General features: G+C 44.7%; 1 protein-coding gene and 1 pseudogene across 1 annotated transcript in view; both read right to left on the bottom strand.

Moving 5' to 3' along the window:
- Positions 1 to 21801, bottom strand: part of MPPED1 (metallophosphoesterase domain containing 1) — an 888950-nt gene that overhangs the window by 286874 nt on the left and 580275 nt on the right. The gene's annotated exons all lie outside the window — the stretch shown is intronic.
- On the bottom strand, positions 12360 to 12477 carry LOC147751735 (5S ribosomal RNA; annotated as a pseudogene).

The raw sequence follows: 21801 nt of genomic DNA, 5'->3' as shown, positions 1-21801 counted from the left end.
TGTTGGTGCTGTCATTGGCAGCGCTGCTAGGGCCAACAGGTGGTGCAAGCTGTAGTGTCCTGCTGTCGAGTGCCCGGAACTAATTTTGTTTACAAATTAAGCACTGGCTTTGACTAGGTTGCTGAAGATCAATAAAATCAAATAACATTTCAAAAAGTTTCTACCAGTCACATTTCACCCACGACTTTACTGCCCTGGGCGGCGTCCAGTGAACTGGTTCTGCCACCAACAAATAAGTATGTTCCACACATCCATGTTGTGCAAGGGTGAGTTAACTGGTGACAACATCCTACCAGTTCATCCTTCAAACTGCATCCAAGCTTCCATCTGTAGAGTGACTCACAATCTGATTGAGTCCCACTTGGACTTCACTACAGAGCAGTAAGCATACTTGACAACATCACAACATCAGCCAGACCATTGACATTCAGTCTGCTCACACCTTCTGTATCCTTGACCAATCTTTAGGAAGCTTCAACCAGGACCCATCAGCTCCAAAGTGTTCCAACAGTGTCTTAGCAGTGGCTAATCATTAGTTTTGAAGCAGCCCCTACACGGAGCACATATGCATATCTAAGCCCACACGCAGTCAAATGACGATGCGTCCAAAGCGCCTCTTCAGCCAAGAGGTGGAGTCAGCACTGCTCCACTGAAGGATGCCCTAATTCAGAGGATGCCTGAAATTATTTAAGAAGTTTCTAGGTCTCTTAAAAGTTACCTTCACAAGTGAATCATCACAGCAAATGCTACCTGACTCCAGGAATGTTCTTGATGCACCATTTTAACTTTTGAACTACGACTATGAATTCTCACTAAAATTAACAAAGTGGGCAAATAACCCCAAACTGACACAAGCACCACCAAAGTGGGTGAATAAAAGCTCCGCAGGTATCATCCTGTAATGTGTGGTGTCAGATATTCTGGACTTCTCTGCACTAATATTCATGACCTTTCTCACCACTTGGTTTAACCATGAACTCTAACTACGACATCTAGTTGCAGCCGGCATAATTTTTACAGTTTTCCCTCGATTTCCGGCTGATTGATTCCAAGACTAATAGGCAGAGACACACAGTGATGTGTTGTCTGTTTTCTTTTGTTTTAACCTGTTAGATTCTTTAACATCTCATTCAGTTTTGGGAGGAATGAGGTGTTCAGCAGGACGTCACTGTGCACCTTCCTTCTTAACAGGGCTCTTCCTTACAACTCTTCATGTCCTCCCTGCACAGGTGTCATTTTAATTTAATTTTAAAATCTTTATTCGGCTAGCAAAGAAAAAAACAGCCATAAAAGTACAGACAATAAAATACATCTAAAAAGAAATAAACATATAGTTTACAATGCCAATTATTAAGAGCAATTCATTTCTTAAATTTAAACAGAATGCTTTTCCTTGCGTTAATTGATGTCAAGATGAAAAGGGCGACTAGTGTCACCATTACATAGCTAGTTTATGCCACCCGATATTGTGAACGGCAAGCAAAGGTTTGAGATAAAAACATTTAAAATTACGATAAAAATTACAGATTTAATAAAGTTCAATGTGCTTTGTTTACTTTTGTTGTTGCACGGACATGGTGCCATATCCGATGGACGGGACTTCTTTTTAGGAAATGCGACAAGGTAATGGACAATGCTGCCTCTCAGTCTCAATAGCACAAAATGGTGCTGTACATGGGTCACGTGACAAATAGTCATTGATTTCTTTCTTTGTAAAGGACAATACTTTTGTAGTGTCCGACCATACTGATAAATTAAGCAGATGTCTTAATGAGGAGTTAATATATGATAACTATGGAATTTTTAGCACATCATTCAAATTTTAACAATCTAAAATAATTGACCTGGTAAAAGCCGTCTCTTCCCGCCTCCAAAGTGAGGCCCATAATAACAATGGTCCTGCCATTAAGGAATCTGCTAAAAACCGAACCCCCACAATGGTATTTGATACAGAGGATGGTAAATACAACAGACGTTTTAAGAAGCAGTTTTTTAGGTCTCATGACCTACAATGCGCGCAAGCGCATTGAGGGAGCGAGAATTCAAGTAGCCAAAATCCTCGTCAAACCAAGGGCTTTCTGCTGCGGTTTTCTTGAAGTTCACGTGAATCACGTGAGCAAACAAGCACGCGCATTCACGGCCAGCCCAGCACATCAAAGGGCTTCTCCTCCCCTAATTATTCATGGCCGACCGCAGGCCGGCTGTACTTTCAGTTTCCCGGCCTTGTTTTTTAATGCATCGCATGACTGTTCTCACATTGCCCTCACGTAAAGCGCATTTTGTTTAATTCAGATAGTTTCCCGGCCTTGTTTTTTAATGCATCGCATGACTTGTCTCACATTGCCCTCCCGTAAAGCTCATTTTGTTTAATTCAGATATCTGCTGTTGCCATATCATGTTGTCAGCGTGAATTTGGACAGATTATATCAACATTGCAGCGTATTTTTGATATTGCGGTTCACTTTCGCCAATTGACCTGACCGCTAATTTGAGTTTCATGTGATGTGCTGTCAGAAAAAAACAATCATTTTGAAATGTAAAGTGGTTTCTGGGGGTGCGATTTGGAAGTGGGGTCTGAGAATTAGAATACTGCACATGGGGGCATGGCCAGCCGCCTCGGCGTGGTTGTCACGCACACATGAAAAGTATATCTCAATAAATTCAAGTATACTAGATGCATTCTTTAAAGTGACAGAAGCAGTGCTAAATTTGAGCCGATAGTGTCTGGTGCTCTACACCGCACTTGTCAACACCGGCGCGTGAGACGTTTGCCACAAGGTACGGCTGTCTGTCTAATTTAGAGAGGACCACAAGAGCAGTTAATTGTTAATTTAATATACAATAAAAATGACTATTACCTGCTGCCCAAGCCATTCTTGTAGCTTTGGGAGCCTGAAATAGTCAGAAGTGTCACACTTAAGAGTGGGATAGTAGTTGTGTTGTTACTATCACAGGCAGCATAGCAGGTTCACTGTGTGGTGCAAGCTGCAATGGGCTCATGGCGAGAGTCCTAGCACTTCTCTCTCTCTCTCTTTCTTTTCATTTTTTATACAAGTTAAGCACTCTACAAGGGCACTGATACTGGTCACCAAATCTGGAGCCATTGGGTCTCATTAAGAGCTGGGCCAAATTGTGATTTAACGGGTTGTGGAATAACACCCTGCACTAATTCCACAGGTTGTCGAATTACCACCTTGCAGGACGAAAAGTTTTACTGGGTGCAACATATCTGTAAAACTTCCAGTGTCTGTCACGTTCAACCTACCGAAAGAGAATGGAATCCTCCCAACACATCTTCCCCCCTCGCTCCCATTCCCGCCCCCCCAACCAGGCTCTCCCGCCCCCATTCGGCTTCCCTTGTTTCTGTTTTCTATTTAACATTGTCGTGTCTCTGCGCCCCTCAATCAAACCACATTTTAAACGCTGAGACTCACGCGCATCTGTCCCTCATGTGAATCACCCTTTACAGTAAATCAGTTGTATTGTCAATGGATGAGTGTCAAAAAACCTAAGACTGTTTTACTCTGCATTTGCATCGTGTCTCGGTGACTCACTTCAGCTACAGCAGCTTTGTGTGAAGTTTGCTTGGCTCGGCCTGCCCCCAGCAAGGAGGAGGGGGGTGGAGGCTTTTGTTCGTCGTCACGTTGGTGCCCTTTCATGTCGGGCTGTAAAAGCTTCTTGTTGAACTGTATGGCAAAGCATTCCCCCACACAGAGGACAGCAACGCCACTGCCAGGGAGACTAGCATCCAGCTCTCACCGAGCCGCCCTCCTTAAAGTTATACCCTGACATTTAGAGCAAGCGTGTATTTTATTATTACACAGTTGCGGCCAGCATGGCTTTTACAAACAAAACCATGAAAACATTCCATCTGCTAAGCAGTGAATGCCAGGACTTGTAGTTTCCTGCCTGCTAGGGTTTTATAGTTTTTACGATTAACGGTTAAATGGTTAAAATTGCTTCCAGGCATTTTTAAGCAAAACATTTTATTTCTACAAATTCACGTGAAACACGTCCCCAGATCTACATATGGGCCTGATTAGGAGTTTTGGTAGTTTAGGTTTTTTTTTAGGAAAGTTTCAGCTATTGGTATTGTAAATGACAAATATTTTATTTATGTGTTGGTTTTGAAACCAGCAAAATTAATAGCTTTTTACATTTACAATGCCAATAGAAGGGGAAATGAGTTGGACCAGCTTCAATTCCAATGTGTAAAACTCACACGGAGTTGGTTATCCGCAGCGAGAGCAGAACCCGCTGAACTATCTCCTCACCAACGAACATAATGAAATACATTTTCTCAGTTTAAAACATCTGTACAAATATAAAATGTTTCCTAGAGAGACAGCTGACAAAAATAAAATACGAAATAGCACCTGAGGTCTTCAAAGTCACATTTTTGACAAAAGCTCCGCTGAAAAGACAAACCAGTGGAAAAAAAACAAGCACTGGCATTGCCAATAGGTTTTGCATTTGGAAAGTTGGATCTATTGGTTTTGTAAATGACATTTTATATTTATATATTGTTATTGACAATGCCAATAACGATATATAAATATAAAATGTCATTTACAAAACCAATAGCTCCAACTTTCCAAATGCGAAACATATTGGCAACGCCAGTGCTTGTTATTAGAAGCCTCCCCCCTCGCTCGCATTCCCGCCCCTCCCCCCAACAGGCTCTCCCGCCCCCATCCGGCTTCCCTCCGGCCATGTGGTCGCCTTTACATAGTGCATTACACAGTGAGTTACAGCCCTCAGTTCACGACAGGCGACACTGTTTCAAGCTGTTTTCAAGCTTTCAAGCTTCATTCTGCTTTTCTTCCTTGAACATCAGCGACTGGCCGTGCCCGGCATGGGACTTGAATCCTCCACCCTCATTATGCATGCAGATACTTTGTGAATATATATAAAGGTGGTGTTTGGGGCAGTGAGGTGTAAACATTGGTGTTGGCACTTTAGAATGAAAAGAAGACTACACCTCATAGTGTAGGTACTCAGGCAATAAAGATTTAGGAAACTGCCCAATGTTTCCACTGGCAGTGCAGATGACACTTTCTGGGTTTCTCACTCTTGAACATGGTTCAAAGTAGACAAGCACTGGCGTTGCCAATAGGTCTCGCAGTAGGAAAGTTGGAGCTATTACAATTGCAAATAACAATGCCTTTTTTTTTTTGTTTTCATTTAAAAAACATAAAGGGCTTTGTCATTTACAAAACCAATAGCTCCAACTTTCCTACTGCAAGACCTATTGGCAACGCCAGTGCTTGTTTCTGTTTGCAGGGCTAGCTATTAGCGTAGCCCCAGAGAACTCCCACATAGAGGGCTGTACTAACTCGTTTAGCTTTATAAATGGCTTCCATTTCATTGGTCAGTCGATTTCCTAATTTTGAGGAGAATTTAAAAATCATTTGGGTGAACCTGCTCATGTTGGGTTCATGTGCCATTTCCTGAAAATAAAATACCAAGGTAGCAGAAGGAGTTCACTGTGTGTATTGGGTGCGATCAATACAATACAGGTTTTACAAGGTTTCTGTTTGTCCCTGCAAATCATGGTGAATGTTCATAACCATTTTCCTTTGTGTCATAAAATCTGAGAAACCATCCATCAGTCTCTGCAGGCCTAATGGATGGGTTCCATGCTAGTAATACTGTGTCATCAGCATATAACAATACAGGTCTCGGACGACCAGCCACCCTCGGGTGTCAGCCTGTATCGATTGTAAATGGTTGTCTACCCCGTTAATAAAGAGGGAAAATAAAATTGGTGCTAACACACACCCTAGCCGTATGCCTGTCCTACTTTAAATTTGGATGAACATCCACCCTGGGGGCTAAAGCGGACTTGGCTGGTTAGGTTCTCATACAAATGGTAAAGGAACTCAACAATCACCCTAGGAGCTCCCATAGAGTTCAGCGTTTGCCAGAGTAGATTATGGTTGACTAAATCAAATGCACTACTTAGGTACGGCAAAGCATAGGTACAAAGTGCCTACCGTTGCCCTAGTATACTTGCTGATAAGTAACTCTAGGTTAATGCATTGTTCAATTGTCCCAAGTAATTTCCTAAACCCGTATTGCACCGGGGTTAGGATAAAATACCCCTGCGCCCATTCCTCTAATCTTAGTATTAAAACCCTACTTGTAACTTTCAAGGCAGTATCTAGGAGCAAAATGGGGCTGTAGGTTTTTGGATCTTTTTGGTCCCCTTTTTTGTATATGGGTATAATAATAGATTCTTCCCATGTCTGAGGGATTGTATCAGTTGCAGCTGAATTAAACACTAAAATAGGTCCCCATAATTTAGGTGCAGATTTAACCCCTCCCATGCTCATAACAAGCTCAGCTCGTCATGAGCCATGGTGGCCGTGTGCTCATGATGAGCAGTTCGTCATAACGGTCAGAACGCTCGCACGCGGGGCTAATTCCCCTGCTGTGCTGAACGTTCTGAAGAAACGGGTGTGGGCGTGAAGAGCTCAGCTCGTCATGATCACTGGGGCGCTGTGCGCGCCCTCCAGCACAGCGGGGGAATTAGCCCAGCAGGCAATGGGTTAAAAACGTCAACTGGGACGCCATCTGGGCCTGGTGCCCCTCTCCCAGCACTCTTCTGAGTAGCCTGAAGTACTTCTTCATTAGTAATATTCAGGGGAGGGGGCCTCCCCTCACAGTGCTCCAAGTCAAGGCCCCCCCAATGCCTCACCATTGTTGCTAAAAATCCCGGCAAAATGTGTCACCCTTTTATCTGAGGGAATAAAGGAACAAAACTCTGGGATATCGTCGTTCTTCAGGAAGGTGGAATTTACTGTATCGCAGAAAAGTTTGTTATTGCTAGCTTTTAAAGAAATAGCCAGATTTTGCCACACTTCAGTCTGTAATTTCTTTTTCCGGGCAGCTATTGCTAATTCATACTCGCTTCATAGGGATTTAATGATTGATATATCTCGTGGTGATTTACACAATGCATACTTTAACACCTGCAATGCTTTGGTGCAAGTACCATCAAACCATTACTTTTTATTGTTGCCCGATGTACCTGTCTGTCTGGTTAAAAGTGATTTACTGGATATTGTAATACAGTGAAAATTTGCAATCACTATATTTAGAGTAATTTCATCCTGAAGACAATAGACTATTTGTCAGTGGTTAGACACTATTATTTCCTGCATAGTCAAACATGGGTCGACATCCGTCCACTTGATTCTAACACCATCAGTCCTAAAAGGGTTGGTATAATTGATTAAGTCAGATACTTCGCTCCTTTTGCCCCAGAACAAAAATGATCGGGTGAGTAAGTTATGGTCACTAAATATGGCGGGGAACAACGCTAGGGTGGCCACACCTGCAAATAGCAGAGGCAGACACTAGTATATGATCAATGATGGAATACATATTTCACCCTATAAAGGTTGGCAGTAAGTCCCCCTTGGGACCACAGCCCACCTGAGTAGGTGGAAATCATATTTGGAGATCACCCAATTTAGGGCTTCTCCATTCTCATTATGGCAGAAATTGTAATTTCCCTCTCCATCCATGTGAATGTGACTGCATACCCAATTGTTAGGTACATCACATGCCTATATATTAAAGTCTCCTACCCATAGTAATACATAATCGGTGCAAATTCAGGCTAAGAATATTTCAAGGGCACGGTCAAGAGCTGTTACCATGTTAGTGTGTGTGGAATCATAAATGTAAATATTTACAACTATCAGATCTTTCCCTCCTTTTTTACTAAGCCACAATATCTGTGTGTGGGATCCCACTGATACAACTTTTTTGACCCCCTTTTGCTCGCCCTGCTTATGACCCTATGGCTGCTAAAAATTGTAAAGAGTATCCTTCTACAAGTACGGGGCTTATACACCAGGTTTCTAGTAGGCATAAAATGTCGTAGCTGGATATGGTATTAACCCAGTCAATGTTCCCAACATTCCAGGTTACAACCTCAAACCCTTCCATAGGGGCCTGTCCAACAGGCTCAGTATCTGTTACACTTGTGGATATAATATTGACTCTAGGGCTGTCTTTGCCAGATGCCTCAATAGCCACAGCTTCAACTAACCCACAGATAGCGGGAGCCTGTGTGGTGTATGAGCGGTCACTCAGCGGCAGCTGCCTTATCTGGTTGACTAGAGGAATCATTGTGGAATCCCTTCCCTTATAACTCCTGGGGTGCCCAGCATGACCTTGTTCAGAGCTAAGTCAGTCATTATCGTTTAGTCTGCTTAGCATCTGTTATCTATTGGGCATTGCAAAAACCAGATCAGGTGGCGGGTACAAGCTTGTAGTATCCCTTTGTCTCTGTAAATTTGGTAGGCCGCTGGAGCATTGCTCTAAGCCCCTCAGGTAATGGTAAAAAAAAACTATTGGAAGTATCCCCATAGCTTGTGTATCTATTGTTGGTACCCCAATCATTTTATGAATACCACAGGCGGTGCTTGGGTTTCTGAAATTAATTATAACACAATCACAACAATGAATTTTTTCCACAGGCCAAATCCACCCCACTCTCCTTGTAGACAGGATTTCCTGCGCTCTACTCGGGGAGAATAGATGACTGGAGCTAAGCCAGTGGACCACCTTAATTTCAGACATTCCGTGGTCTCAGTGACTCGTCACTTTAATGAGGGAAAGTTAACTAATACTGCCACATATGAGCAGCTGGCAGGTTGATGGTGACTAGCTCTTGCATGGGGGCATTAATATTGGGAGTGTGTGTATTTAAGCATCTTTGATTTCGACTCAGAGCATGTGTCCTGGTAGGTTTACTAATAGCCTCTTGTATATTTCCGCCCAACATCCCCTCTTGACTGGGGTAACTCAAAGACTTGGCATAGGGGGTATGCCACCTATGCCACGTATGTCGCTACTCAGAACAGTGGCCATTATTCGGGGACCTTTGGTCCAATTGTGTTTTACCCAGATCAGTAGCCTTTTTCAGTCCCTCCTCCACCTTGTCTAGTCTTTCTTTGAGGGGGCTTAATAAGCTGTTGATAACAGATGTTAGTTTATTCCAGAACGGTACCCATGTCTGATTGTCCACAGAGTTCGCTACTTGTTCAACCACCCACCCTCTCGAAGCAGGGATTTCATGCTGTGTCTTCCTTTTCTGTTTGGCTGCAGGCTGACGGGCTATGTTCAATATTTTCGCTGCTCGTTACTGGTCCCTAGGCAGCAGCAATAGGGTCCTGGTCTTGGACAGTTAATGTCAATGTTTACCCAAGAACTTCGCTTACACATCCTACCCTCTGTATATCATATTCGCTGCCTAGACTAGGCGTCCCATTAGTAGATGTTATACATTGTGCCTCTCCAATATGGCCAACTGAGGTGAGAGACACACTGTTCTGCAAGGTCAATTTCTTTAGAAAGGGCCCAATTGCACAGGCCAAGAAGGTGTCTATAGTACTCCGTTTAGGGAAGCTGACTTGCTCGGTCGATGGCTTCACACCCCCGACCTTTCGTTTGCCCAAATTTCTATTTGGACTGCTTAGAGTAAAAAATTGTCAAGGACACAAAGTAGAAGGAAGAAATTAAACTTACTCTGCTCCCGTCCACGTTAGTTTTCAATGGTTCTCCGCTGGCATCCTTTGACGGTGATGTAAAGACTATTCCATTCCGCGAGAGGAAACCAAGACACTGGGCCCAGCTCAGCCTTTCCGGCTGCGGGCTTTGCCTGGGGGTGGCCCAGGCACGCCCGCGCGGTCCTGCACTGCGGTAGTCTACTGCCCCGCTTAACCGTCTCCGGGCGGGAGCAGGAGGGCAAAGGTTGCAGTTGCAGCTCCTGCCGCAAGTGATCTTGGGGGTTGAAGTCCCCAAGTCTGCTGCTGGCGTCCCACTCTGCTGGAGTCTACTGCCCCTCTTAAGCGCCTCCAGGCGTGAGCAGAAGGGCTATGGTCACAGTGGCGGCTCCGGAGGGTTGAAGTCCCCCGGTGTGCTGCCGGTGTCACCTGTTCCGTGATTCTGCTAATAATACCAAGAAAGGCACATGGGCACTTACTCCAGTTTCACCACCAACTCAGGGTCTGTGTCATCGTTTCTTTGCAGCGCGGCCGAACTTTTCAGAACGACTATGTTCAAAGTGTAAAGAAACAGAGGCCACTGACTGGAAGGGAAAAAAGTATTGTTAAACAGTTTTTTAACATGCTTGAAGTCATTGTGAGCTGTTGCCTGCTTCCACAAGGTTTACTATTATGCACAGCGCCCAATGTGCGAATCAGATTGCCAGCCCTATCTAGAACGTGAGGCTGCAGTAATGCCCCAGTTACTTACCGGTAATCTTCATTACTGCGAGTATTGTCTTCTTCGCTACATGAGTTACGTAGTGAGCTTTAGCTCCACACCAGAACCCTCTAAAGCAAATTAGCATTCCATGCCTCCCATCCCTCCCCAACATGGCCGGCCACCGTCACCCATGACCCAGTATAAGGGGAGGGTCGACCCAACCCACTTCCTGTACAACTACCAAGAACCGGATGAAGTCGATAGCCAAACAGGGAAGAAGGGATGTGAAATAGTGACGAGGAAGACAACACTCGGAGTTGATGAAGATTACCGGTAAGTAACCGGTGCTTTACCTCCTCGTAAGTCTTCCTCGCCACCAGTTATGTAGTGAGCACATATCCAAGCCATGCGGCTTCATGGAAAACTCACAGGAAACCACAGGCCATGGGACAAGGCCAAACAATGGAGGTTTAAACCAAAAACATAACAGTTGGACAACAACCAAGAGGAAGCACAGAAGGCGAGAACTACAAGAGCATGAAAACCAGCCCGGAGAACTACTGAGTAAAGTGCCCAGTAGAAGGACCACCGAAAACACCACCTAGACAGCGAATCAAGCACAGGCATGGAGAAGACCAGACACCAACAGGAGAGAACCTACCAAGAGACAGAAAGACCCCACCCCCCTCTCCCCCCAGAGACCGTTCCCGCACCTGGGCAGACACCACAGAACCCAGTGCCACCCAGGCAAGAAAGAGAGGCCGCTCCACCCAACAATACCGGGAGGAGAGAGAAGGCAAAGGACCAGAACGGACAGAACCAAAAGCAACAAACAAGTTGACCGCCCCGAAACACCACCACACCACGTGACAGACAACCATTCAGTGAGAGACCCAAGGAACGGAGGGAAAGCCAGAAACACAACCCCAAGGGGAAGGTTGATAACCAAAGGGATCCAGGGTAGAAACGCAAAACCCAAACACTACACTAGAAGGACAGGAAGGACTTGCAAGAACAGAGCGCAGAAGGACCCAGTTCCCCAATCTGCACAGCAGAGACAATGGCCACAAAAACACCACCAGCACAGCCAGGAACAAGAAGGCCTTGGAACCCAGAGGCCCAAACGGACCCTCCGGAAGGACCCACAACACCAAAGGAAGACACCAGGAAGGTGCAGCCCTAGGAAACAGAGGGATCACTGTGAGCTACCAGGCTCTGAAAGGACACAAAACGCCAACCAGGGACAGCAGAATGCCCGCCAGGACGCCCACTGAGCTTGAAGAGCCAGGTTCAAGTCAAAGCCATCAGAAAGGAAACATACACCCAAATGGGAAACACAGAGAAAAGGGCCAATCCCGTAGAAACACACCAACGAGAAAACGACCCCCAAAGGCGAGAAAATGCCACGTAGTCCTCCAACCCCGGGAGATAAACCACCCGAGTGACAACACAGTCACCCCAGGCCGGGACAGCGTCACCCGCACAAGAAACCAAAGGGGGCAAACCTTGCAATCCCCCTGTAAATCCATGTAGCTCCTCACCACAAAGCCTACAGCACCTCTGAATCCCAGGCGGACCCCAATCCAGGAACCAACCAGGACCGACAATGCTCAACAGCAGAGTGCCCCCTACGCCCAAACCCGATCACCCCAAAGAGCTGGGAAAAACCGTCGACATGGCAAACGAACGGCCAATCAAACCCGGAAAGTGTACCAGCAACCTGCGAACAGGCGATCCCAAAGACCCAGCACAGATCGGGATCCCAACAATGCCCCCCCAGCGCCACCGGTAGGTATGAAACCACCCGGGAAAGTGACACCAGAAAAGGAAGACCCCAGGAGAACTGCGGACCAGGGACCCACAGGGCCAAGAGAAGGCACAATAATGGCTACAGAGGAGGACGAGCCGGGGAAGCACATGTAGACCACAACCACTGCAACCCCAAGCACTGAAGGAGCGGAGAAAGAAAATCAGCAGGGGACAAATGGGAACCCATCGCGAGAGAGGCAGCATGCGAGAGGCGCGCACCCCCGACCCCATAAACCTCAAAACACAGAGAAACATCCCCGGACAGACTGTAGTATGATAACACCCTCTGGGAGGAAGAAGGAACCACATGGCGCAGGCCCAGTATTAACCTACATCACCTGGTATTGCAGGCGGTCTCCCATCCAGGTACTAACCAGGCCCGACCCTGCTTTGCTTCTGAGAGCAGACGGGATCAGGTGCTTCCAGGGTGGTATGGCTGTAGACTCCCATGAACACGTAGCGCTTGAGACAGCCACTCCCCATAGATGAGAAATTCACCCGCACCAGATGTGGAAAGATGACAACATCACAGGCAGTATGTGACCTCGAGCACCAAGAACCACCTGAAAAGAAACAAACCAATCCGGGAAAGGAACACAAAGGACACGAATCTGTAAACCAAAGGAGACACGAATCATAATCCCAGAAAGAGGAGGCCAGAGCTAGAAACACAAAGACACAGAGGCAAACAGGACAAGAAAAGCAGATACACAGAAACCAGGGAACACGGAACAAAAGAATGCAAGAAAATAAACGGCCTTGCCCACCCAAACGCTGACTGACACATTTATATAAAATATGAGCAGAGGAAGTGAAGCCAGAAGTGGGAAATGTGACATTGTCACAACACCACCATTGCACACAGCCAAGCTAACCACAAGCAACTTCCGATACCAGGAAAGTAGCAGCAGCCAGTATGGGAACAGTACACCTTCCTCAGCACAACTTAGATTGCAGCACCCTCTAGCCACAGGTTTACTGTTGCGTGACCCCCTTGCTCAGGAGATCCCGGCTATGGAAGAGACTAGGTCTCTTATATGTCCCACCCAAGGGGAGGGAGTAACAAAGGCACACAGCCTGTATCCTCAAGGTGGAGCCACCTCTGCTTCAGAGTTATCTAAAGCCAGACGAAAAACAAAAACCACAGCCGCAAACGGCCGTATCCACCTACAAGACATCAGACACACAGACGCACAAAACACAGAGCAGGACAGCGACACCCGCCGAGCCAGTAAACAGACCAACTCTACAAGAGGCAGAGTGAGTATCACAAAACAACGACGTAGCAAAGAGAAGAGAAGAGAAACCAGTCAAGACACCCACAAAACAAAACATAGTAGCCCCAAGAGAGCCAACAACAGGTTGCTCAATCCCGTAGGGGGAGCAGAAAAATGTGCAATTGTGCCCGAAGGCCATCTGCACCCCACCCCTTGCTCCCCAGGAGCCCAAAGTGTGCCAGGCGCCAACAGGCAAAACCGCATGCACCGACCAGACTCACACGAAGGATGGAGGAACAGGCTTAGAAGCTGTACACATACCTCCAGTGAAGAGAAAGGAGGGCACCCGCGGCAACACCGCCAATGTGTAAAAAACATTCTTCCAGACAGGAATCATGCACCCATCGTGTGGGGCCGCCCCGCTCCTCCCGAGCCAGCAGCGCGACCCGAAACAAAGACTAGTACTGAAACACCCCCGGGACCTCACAGCGACTCCGAGGGGGAGGAGGAAACCCGGACATGGGCAGGAGGGGACCCGGACATGGGCCACTGGCACCCAAACCTCATCAGAGAAGTGGGAGGAGGGCGGGCAGGGCTGGAGCACGAAGCGGAAGGTGAACCTGGAAATGCCCCAGCACCTCAGGGGAAGGGAGAGACACCGTCACACTGCACCGCCGGTCGGCGCTAAACCAGGAGACCAGCCGGTAAACACCACACAAAAAGGAAAACCTGCTGAGAGTGGCCCACAAGAACCACTCCATGAGGATCACAGCCTGGCCTGCCTGCCAAAGGCTGAACTGCGGCAGCACCCAGCTCCACCCGCCGCACAACCCCCTGTCATGCCTCATCACCCCCTGCACAGTGACAGCCCGCCATGTGCAATGACCCGGGACCCCACCGTGGGGCGGGCTCAGCCACCAGGTGCCATCTGCGAGACCGGACCTGGAGCTCCAGCACAGCCACCGGAGCACATGCAGGGAGCAGAGCGTAAGCTCACATCACCAAGCAACCCCAAAGCAAGCGGTAAGCCGACCATAAGAGGGGCTACCCCCCTGGAGGTAGGACAGGCTAATAGAGCACCAGGATCACCGAGGTCACGTGCCCTACATACTCTAGGCCACTGACCTATGTCCAGCAAAAACAGGGGGGGGCAATAGTGGGAACTGGGGGCCCCGGTAACTGGCACACAGGGCAGAACCCCAGTACAGACCCCAGCATTGGAGAGGGCACCAAACAGGGGAGCCCGCTAGAGCAGGGCAGAACAAACTATAAGAGCCCGCAACCACTACAGCCCGCTAGTGCGGAGCGGTAAAAAACCAAAAGGGTTGTGGGAGGGCCAGAAGGCGGGGGAACAGCCCAGTGTGAGAGCCTGCTTGACCAGAACCTCCTCCCCAGGGCTCTGGGACCTGCTAGAGCAGTACCTCGCCCCAACTTACCTGAAGCACGGTCTGGAGAATCTGCAGAACTAAAAAAACAGGAAGTGGGTTGGGTTGGCCCTACCCTTATACTGGGTCAAGGGTTACAGTGGTTGGCCATGTTGGGGAGGGATGGGAGGCATGGAATGCTAATTTGCTTTGGGGGGTTCTGGTGTGGAGCTAAAGCTCATTGCATAACTCATGTGGCAAGGAAGACTTACGAGGAGGTAATAAGAAGCAGAGAGAAAAATAGGAGGGAAGACTCTATGTGATTTTCAAGGAACATAGACAGTCTGCTTTCCAGACACGACAATATGTTTATTGTACCTAACTATGTGTTGTAGTTTTAAAACACAAAAAAACACAGGCAATGCCCAACCATTCTTTACACATCTGACATAAAAATGTGCATTTTTATATGATGGATCAAACAATCTTACGTAGAATATGTTAGCCCCTCTTGTGTTTTGAACTGCACCAATCACTTTCTTCTGACGTAAGGTGTTTTTTGTGTTATTTGGATTTGTTTATTTGCCTGTTTTGAAAGTTATCAGTAAATGGAAAGGGCCATTTAATAACCAAATGTCAATCAATCAATCAACAAATCTTTATTTGGATAAAATAATCTGTAAAAGAATCACACAGATAAAATTCATATACATATATAAAAACATTCATATTTAAAAATAAATGACTAAAATTCATACAAATTATTCTCAGGACATACAAACATTTAATAAACTGAACACAGGGCTAATAATCAGTGGCCAACAAGGGGTGACTCGTCAAAAAGCATCAAATAGGTAAGAGTTATTTGATATATATTAGAACTATCCTGCAGAGGAAAGTAAAGAAGTCTAAGAACATAGTAGGTGACAATGAATTGAGATGAGTATGATATCCTCGTCTACTCGTATTCATTTCTTAGAACATCCAGGTGTAAAAGTTGTTTCCTTCGATGGATGGCATTAGACATGTAAATAGATACTCTATGGCATGAATTCACATTGTCAATGTTGCGGATAAAGTTAAAAGCATCTTTATAATAAAGAAAATCATTAAAAAACATTGGCTGCAATATTTGTTTCCTCAGGTCTCTATAAAAGTTACAAAAATTGATACAATTCAGAGTGGACTGGATGGATTTGCCATTGCATGGGCATTTGGGTAACTTTTTGGAGCAAAAACCCATTTTGGGAAAAGCAACCACAAAGTGCAGTGTGCCTATTCACAGTCTGTTTAGGTAATATCTGTGCTGGGTATTCAATACTAGAATAAGATAGCTCTGGGCACTTGGCTGTACAGGGCCTGAGAGGCACAAAGACATTGTCTATTTAACACACTCTCTAGTTTCCCTATCGGCCATCTTTTTCCCAATCAGAATCATTTTAAATTCTTTATTGCTAAATTGTAACACTCCAACAGGATCTTCAACATACAAATTCCTATCCACTTCTTTTAAAAGACTATTAACATAGGCTAGTCATGGAATTCTCTCTTTAGTGCCATTTTTACTCCATATATTATGCCAAAGAGTGATGGGGCTTGTCTTCAAACTGTTCTCTAAATAAGGGACCACCAGTTTATTGTGGACTATGTAAGAGGAGGTTGAGCAGGGTACTGCTAATTATCTAGATAGGAAAAGATTTTCCTGGCTCTGCAGCAATATGTTGTTTGTCTGGCCCACAAAAAGGCTCCATAATTGACAATAGGAATACATTAAATTTTATATAGGGTCAACAACCTTCTCTAATGGGCTTGTTCCCAGTTTTAGATGCAAACCTAAAAAAGGCTTCTGAGGTTCTAATAAATTTCAATATTGCTGCTGTCAGGTGTATCCCCTATTGGCCTTTATTAGAAAAATGCATACTGAAGGAGGTAAAACTTTCTGTTGCAGCAAGCGCGTCCCCCTTAATATGATGGGTTTTCTTTTTGGGCCTCCCTTTTCCGCATGTCATAGTGAATGTTTTCTTTAGGTTGTTTTTCAGGTCCATGTTCTCCATATACGAAGTGAAACCAAATGTCACATACCTTGAGTACTTCTATGATTCAGATTGTTGGCCATATTTAATTCTTTTTAAAAAATGCTCAGAATTTATCAAAGCAGGCATTGTTTCCCGTTGCTAGAGGAGAGTAAATGTATAAAATGGAACAGGGTCTATCTTATTTCTTTTATTGTTGCTTCTTATGGTATGGTTTTGTTGTTATGCTATGCACAATTGTAGACTGGTCTATTACCCGGGAGGTTATCCTGGTGCTGAGCATGTGTTAGTCTAGCCAAGCCTAGGGCCTAGTGAGCCTACTCGAAAAGCCAGGTCCTTCGTTTTCTTGCAGAATTCAAGAGGTGAGGAGGAGGCTCTTATTTGTAGTGGTAGGTCATTCCATACTTTATGAGCGATGTAGGAGAAGGCTCGATAGCCATATCTGGTTTTCAGGTTACTTGGGATGTATGCAAGTAGGAGTCAGGGCAAGCGGAGGTGTCTGGAAGGTTTGTGAAAGAAGAGCGATTTTTGAGGTATTCTGAGTCAGTATTATGTAGTGCCTTGAAAGTGTGGGCTAAGCGAGCAGCTCTTCATACATATTTGAATGTATCATCATGTTTTGGAAACTGTGTTTAGGGAAATGCTATAATCTAGTTAATATAATGTATTAAGGATTTTATCGTTTTTTACCAAAAAAACTATATTTATATTAGAAAATATAATATATCTTGCTTAACTTGATGATGCTCATTCTCATAAGCAATATTTATCACTTCCATCATTCAAAATGAAGTACGTTCACTCACTGTTAGCCGTTATTCTGGTATACCTTTGAGGGTGGATTAACTATAAAATCGTTCTTCCTAGTCCAACTAAAGGGGCATTCGACTGTGGCTGGCATGGCGGTTGTATGAAGGTAGTTTGAAAGATAGTTAATTTAACAAGGGAAAGAGTACATGATGGGATAGGGATAGGTGATGATCACATGTATGGGTGAGTGATGCAGGTCTTGGGATGATCAATAATCTGATCTCCAGCCAGAAGAACTTACTGTTTTCCCAAATTGTCAACATTAGGCATCCTCGTACTAAGATAAAGCAATAGAGGGAAACTCTATAGAAAATAATTTAGGAGGCAATTACGAGTTTGGCGGTGCTGCGCTAATTCTCTGCCGACACAGCACAGCCATAGCTGCGTAAGGACTGCCAGCCAAAAGGCGGACGGACGGTCCTCTGCCTTTCCTATGGTGGTGCCTGGAAAACAGGAACCGCAATGGGAATGGCAAAACAAGTTTCAGCACAGCATGGAAGGTGACGTCCATGCTGATTGGAACTTTGGGGAATACAGACAAGGGAGCACGTGTTGTGCCCCCCCTGAATGTATACCCATGGCAGGAGGGGCATGGGGGCCCTGTAGGAACCCATTTGTTCTTGCACCACCCGCCCATGGCGGTGTTCCCACAATGGCATGGTTGGCGGTGCAGGAACTCGTATAATGCTGAGCATTTTACATTGTGGTGCAGCTCCTCAAGGGAACAATTGTTCCCTGATGCAGCCGGTGGTCCTCCGCTGTAATGATTTTTAAACATACAACTTCGGTGTATGTGTGGAGTGGCTGGGAATGGTATGAGTGAATGGTATGATAGGTTGTGGTTTTTTGTGCATGCCTGAGTGAGGGGATGGAAGGATGGGAACGTAAATAATGATATATGTACAAGACATTGCAATGATGTGTCCTACAAAAGTTGTTTATGGAGAATATATGTAAGTTTAGCGAAAATGTTAATGTGGAGATGTGAGTAAAAAAGTATTGAAGTATATATTTATCAATGAAAAAGTAAGTAATGAAACAAAAAATAAACAAAATAAAAAATGTATGTATATGTGTTAACTGTTACACTGTTTGATCTTGTCTTTGGTCAGATCACTATGCACTTTGAGCAATAGTAGAAGAAATACTTGTGTGGGATATTGTGTACAGTTTATAGTTCAGATATAAATGACACTGATGTGTTGGTGGTGGGGTGGTAAGATATTGACTGGCTACTCTTCAGAATACTGTTCATGGCACAGGGGGTCTTTTCTAGCTGCAGTCAACTCGGAGTGAGATCCAGCTCTACTGGGCCACTACTGTATGTTGCCCCCAATTTAACGGACACACACTCTATAGATCCCCTAAACCCCAAAAGGTGGATATTGTCCTAGAAGAAAAGGAGGACTGGCGGGTGTCTTACACCCCACCTCCATCGAGTTAGGCTTGAGGGGAAGGAAGTATTAGGAGTCAGACAAGCCTGTCAGAGAACCTCTCATCAACAAGTGGTATAACAGAGACCCACACAGACCTGCTATCAGGACAAACACACTCTGGGCCTGATTCACAAAGATAACTTACACTTGTGAGTAAACTTACTTTTTCAGTAGTTACAAACTGCACTTTTGAAGTATCTTACACTTTTGTAGCATGTCCAGCACTACACATAGCTAACCACTGGTACTGCCACACCTTCCCATGGAACATAATGTGGGTAGGGACCAGCTACAATGATGCAAGTTAATAAAAAAGTGTAACTTATGAAACAAAAAATGGGCAGTTTGTGAATACCGAAAAGTGGTAAGCTTACTGAAAAGTGTAAGTTACAACAAAAGAGCAGTGTGTGAATAACACTTTGTAGTAAACATACTACAAAGTGCAGTTGGTAAATCAGGCCCAATATTTGTTTTTTTCACTAAATGGTTATTTATTACACACAATTTGAGTACATATCATATGTAGTAGAATGGCTGTATTGAAAACCAATCAGCAACAATTATGCAAACTACGATGAAAGTCAAATATCCCACAATCATATTTCATCACACATACCTATCTTGCTAGTTTTACCTACGCTGGCAGTAACAAGCCCTCTAAAGGTACAGTAGAGTGAGTTTCGAATTATACACTAATATACTAAAATATTCGTGCCAATGCCTCCCCTGTTACCTTATTGTGCCTTCACAATAGACATCATTTAGATCAGGGGTCTCCAAACCGGTCCTGGAGGGCCGGATCCATGCCAGATTTTTAAAATTACTACATGTATCTCAATGGGGATATCCAAAAAACCTGGCATGGATCCGGCCCTCCAGGACCGGTTTGGAGACCCCTGATTTAGATGGTTGCAGATGCGACCCCTGGCTTGCCCCTTGCCATCCCTGGCACTACCTTTGCTGCCCCTTGCCTCAGATGTAGCAAAATCAGTGTCAGGAACACAGGGAAACCTCGTCCTTCTGGGCAGTGGTTGAAGCTCCAGTTACCTTGTTGTCTCTCATATGCTCTTCACACATCTGAGGGCACCTTGTGCCTGAAGCTAAATGATTTTCAAGCCTAGATAGTTCCACAGATATAAAGAGGTCTTCGCTTTTGAAGGATATTTGTGGACAGGTTTTGCTTTATAAACATGCACATCATTGTATAGGGCCATCACTTCCTGTGCACCGTTCAGGCAGGCAAACTGGATCGACTGGATTTTTTGTATTCAATAGAAATCTTGATTCCACCTTTCGCTAGATTCAGTGTATGTTGCATTATGATAGAAGGGCTCCTTTTCTTTGGAACTTCAGCCATGCCAAGAACCCTAGACTGTGAATATAATATTTATGATGGATATGTATGACAAAATATGTAAGGTATGCCGAAAGTTAGAGAAGAGGGCTTGCCTTTTTTTAATGAGTTGCAGTTTTATTTATAAGTTAATAAAGACATTGCCATTATTCTGGACTAATACCACCCTCCTCCCACAGGATTCTGGATTGCAAAGTGACATATGAATGTTAGAAGGCAAATGTTTTCTGTAGCTGCCCAGCCTTTTCAATTTGCAAAGTATAGAAATCATTTTTCGAATTAGATGTGTGACCCTGCAACAATCGATAGGGACAAAGTAAAAAGTCACTATTTCTGTAAATTGAAGTCCTGTCTTTATGGTTTATAAAGAATATACTACAAAACTAAATTTGAAAAGGGTCGAGTGAATATGTTTAACGACCTGTCATCTTATTTCCCTATACAAGACATAATACATAACAACAGAAAATGACTGGTCTTATGTGATGCTGTACTAGTGACTGAGAAAACCAGGACACATGCAGATACAAGGAGTTACAACTGGCTGAGATATCCCCATCAGACCACCCTTTGGCGGAGTCTCATCATATGGGATATTAGTTTAAACCATCCAACATGCCGCCCAAACCATCAGATGATGGTGCGGATATGGATGTAGAATAGAAACTCTAGCCAAGTTGTTACTCAAGGGTAGTGCTCAGGGTGTGTAGTGCAGTGCTGTGGTGAAAAGTTTAAAATTAACGACTCAGACAAGAAGAGTATTTTAATAGGGTTTGTCTGAGTGCCAACGTGAAAATCACGCCTGGTAGTTTGAATCTATAACTACACTATGGCGCTGTGCAGGACGGTCGGCATGTTTCAGCCAAATTGGAAAAATTTTATCCGGCTTTCGTCAGGACCTTAGATGATAAGCTACTGCAACCTAATAAAGTGAAGTGCATAAGTGTAAAATGAAATAATGTTTAAGTGCCAAAAAGTAATATCTGAATACTTATATCTACCAGGAACTTGGAGCCCCAATGTTCACAAGGAAGAAAGGAATTCTATCTTAATCCTGTTAGAAAAAAGCAAAAGGAAAATACATATTCACATGTATAGCCATATATTCACAAGAAACTGTACAGACAACACATCAAACAGAAGTAAATTGTACTCCGTTTGTTCAAGAGTGAAGTAACTCATTCACAGAGGGAAATGATAACCTAACTGTGAATACTCACCGCGCTTTGCGTGGGAAATAGCCTCACCTCACCCGGCAACCACTAGGGAATAGGAGGCCCCGCTCTAAGGTGTAAATGAAAAAGAAGAAAAAGAAAAAGGGCATGAATCTGCAAGATAAAATGCCCTAAGCTATTGGCTGTAGCATCCTACGTCTAACTCACTTTCTGCAAGCAGAGCCAGCATAAACCATGAGGGGAGACCCCACAGGATTTGACCATGGATAAATATACATAAAGTATTGGATTATCTAATATAGCTGGTTCCAAAAAGAAAACCAATAAAAGTAAAGTTTGTCTAGAGGCTGTTTTAGAAATAACCAGGGTATAACTAGGA

The sequence above is a fragment of the Lissotriton vulgaris genome, chromosome 1_1 (genome assembly GCF_964263255.1).
Source record: "Lissotriton vulgaris chromosome 1_1, aLisVul1.2, whole genome shotgun sequence".
NCBI lineage: Eukaryota > Metazoa > Chordata > Amphibia > Caudata > Salamandridae > Lissotriton > Lissotriton vulgaris.
This window is presented reverse-complemented; position numbering and strand designations above follow the sequence as displayed.